Below are 3364 nucleotides of genomic sequence, written 5' to 3' on the forward strand. Positions count from 1 at the left end.
ATCCCACGCAAACCCCAGCATCAACTGTCTTGCCACTCTCAGGTGCAAGAAAACCGACCGTTTCAGAAAGCCATGTATCCTGACAAATCCTTCCGCTCCCACCTAACCAAAAATTCGAGCTTCGCTTTTTAGCGTCACAACTGAATCTTTCTCCTTTTCCCGCAAAATACATTATAGGTTCATAACCATATGGTTGGCAACCGGTGTTGGGGGTTTTAGTCGGTAGGCGCATCAAGCGAATCCGACACTACCCGCCAGGTTGTCTGTAGAAGATTTCCCCCCCACAACTCTTCAAAAAAAAATAAATAAAAAAGTTGAAAAGTTAAGACTATAGTTCACAGGATCATTTCTGTAGTCAGTCTACATTTACTTTCTTTGCAAATCGAAAGTATTAGCACCCGCGATGAGGAAGGTATATCGTTTTCTCTGACAGCGTGAGGTTCATTTCTAATTTTGTCTTGTGGCATATTAAAAATGATGTTTCATCGATGATTGCTCGGTTACAACGAATAAAACGACTTCTGAGTGGTGATTTTAATGAATAAATTCCAAGATTTTATACAAATAATCATAATCCAATTGTAAATATTATAGATATCAATCCGTCAGAACCCAGAAATGATAATTGATTTGGACTTTGCCTTATAAAATGTGCATAATAAATTTATAAAATGTGAATTTAAGAAAGTGTTGGTCACTCCACCATATTTTAATCCTTTCCCTCTTGCTAGTTTTCTTTCATACAAAATGATATGCATTTCTTGGAATATCACTAAGAAGTTTAACTTCTTCCACGCGTAGGAACTCCCCGCATCAGTTTTTATTAAACCTACATTAGTTAAATATTAAGGTAATAATGCATGCAGAATTGAGCATTTTCGGTGTTAAATGAGAAATACATTATAATCCTATAATATATATTTGGTATCAAAGCATGTACTTAGTATATAATATACATAAGTATGTATGTATGTACATATATTAAAATTTACCTACATACATAGAAGACCATTTGCATAATGTTTTTAAATTTGTCAACATGCAACATATGTACATATGTATGTAAATATGTACACTCAATGCTTGAAGTGCTGGACACATAGAGCGCGACAGACTGCAAGCGGCATCTGTCAAATATTAAAATACACACGTTCTTATGGACATAGTTATGTAGTTGTGCAGCTGCCTCAATAGCTATGTCCCTAAGAACTTGTGTATTTTAATATTTGACAGATGTCGTTTGCAGTCTGTCGCGCTCTATGTGTGTTAGAGCCGCTGGAGTTGCCATTTATAAAAACAACAATACTTCACATATTACTACATTTAACATGGATCTATCAGTCCAAAATGCTACAGAAATTCATGTCTCTCAAACACCCATTGGCGATATGTGTGCTTCACATGTTAAATTAGAAGATGGAAGTAAATTAAGTATGATTGTTGTGTACATTTCACCTAATAAAAAATAAATGATATTATTTCATTTTTACATGAGCGGTTATTTCCGTACAGTCGCATTTCAATAATTTTTAAAACAGATAAGGATAAACTACCATTGATTTTGGATGGGGATTTCAATGTTAATTTTGCAAAAAATGAATCAATGCCATTAATATCGTTCCTCCAAGAAGACTTTCAGTTGGAAATAAACAACAATCCGAAAGAATGTGCTACAAGATATGGAACAACAATAGATGCTGTATATGCTGTCTTGATAATGTGATGTCTAATACTTTTGTAACATACTTCAGTTATCATCGACCAATTGTCACAGTAATACCGTCAGAGGTAACTTCGAATGTAACTGTCACGGAAGTCACTGATGAAAATAATTGAATTGACGTGATTTTAAACAAATAATCATAATCTGTAATTTTTAACCTATTACTTGTATAAAATAATTTCGATGTTTCACATCTGCCAGCTGTCAACTGACATCTCACTCTTTTTTTATTTGTAACGTAACGGATTTTATTAATTTTTGCTTGTAACTTTTTTTAATAACAAATATAAGAGTTTTTACTAACTTTTAATTAAAACTAGTAAAAAAAAAATTTTCTCTTAATTTATGCCGAATTATTTGTTTAATTCCCTTCATTAAATTCTGTACACCTTCTTTGTAACGGCTTGACTTACTTTGAGGGGGTATTCTACTCTAGAATTTAAAAAATCGATTTTTTTTACATATATTTAAAGTTTAGACCCTTAGGAACATATCCTCCAAAGGATTTTTAAAAATTAAAATTGTTTTAAGAGCTACAGTTTCTTTAGTGACGCAGTACCTAGTCCGTTTCGGCTTGACTCACTTTTTTAAACGCATTTATCTCGAAACTACTTTTTTCCACACGGTACCGGCATTATCTCAAGTTCTATACAACCGATTTACTTGAAATTTTGAGTGAACCTTCTTTATATAATCCTTTATCGTTCCTACCAGCATCGTGTCAAAATTTTTGTTTTTAATATTTTGAAAAAATTCAGGAATTTCAAAAAAAAGAGTAAAAAATGATTTTTATTTTCAGGCAGTCGCCATTTTTGAAAAAAAAAAAATTTTCGTGATCCCTGAGGTAGGGACTATAACAGCATCCTTACTGATTAAGAATTTATTTTGATTTTTGTTTACAGACCACCAGGAGAGTCCGGATCAATGTCACCAGGATGCGCCATTTATTTTTACACCTGTCTCTCCCCCCCGCTAATTATTTTAATTTTTAATATTTTTTTGTAAAATTTTTTTCTGTATTCTTAATATATCAATAAAAAGACCATAAAAAAATGGATACTAAAAATATTTTTTGGTTTTTTTTAAATAAAATTCAAAAAACTGCCCAAAATTTGCTTTCTAGACTAGAGCCAGTTTTTTTTTAAATTCGCTGTCGATTTCGGCAACTCGGTGATCCTTTTTCAAGTTCCGTTTGACAATTGCCCAATACTTCTCTATAGGGCGAAATTCTGGAGCGCCAAAATATTGTTGACACGATGTGTTTCTAATAAAATGGTATTAGGCGACGGTTTAGACACTCCCTTTTTATAATTGTCGGCCGATATATTATCTTTGTGAAAAATGGAGTGATCTTAAGGCTACAAGAACAAATAGCCTGCCAGATGAGTATTTTCTCGCCAAATTTTTCTATTTCAATTGTTGAAACTGACTGGTCGACAGTACCATCTTTTGGTTTTGTATAGAATTGGGGACCTGGTAATGTTCTTGAGTCCATTTTTACGTATGTTTCATCGTCCATTATAACACACTCAACAGAATTTTTAGCAAACGTTCGTACAACTTCCGTAGCCTTGTGTTCCCTATTTTTATTTGTCGTTGACTTTTTTTGGGAATCTTTTGTTTTTTATAGGTTCTTAAGTT

At 32.8% G+C, this 3364-nt stretch overlaps 1 non-coding gene across 1 annotated transcript; it reads left to right on the forward strand.

Annotated features, from left to right (window-relative positions):
- Nucleotides 1-324: 324 nt before the first annotated feature.
- LOC120781935 lies at nt 325-530 on the forward strand. Its single transcript, XR_005706192.1, has one exon. It is a non-coding gene; the product is annotated as a small nucleolar RNA U3 (small nucleolar RNA).
- The last annotated feature ends 2834 nt before the right edge of the window (nt 531-3364 follow it).

Source organism: Bactrocera tryoni, unplaced genomic scaffold, assembly GCF_016617805.1.
Source record: "Bactrocera tryoni isolate S06 unplaced genomic scaffold, CSIRO_BtryS06_freeze2 scaffold_741, whole genome shotgun sequence".
NCBI classification, from domain to species: Eukaryota; Metazoa; Arthropoda; class Insecta; order Diptera; family Tephritidae; genus Bactrocera; species Bactrocera tryoni.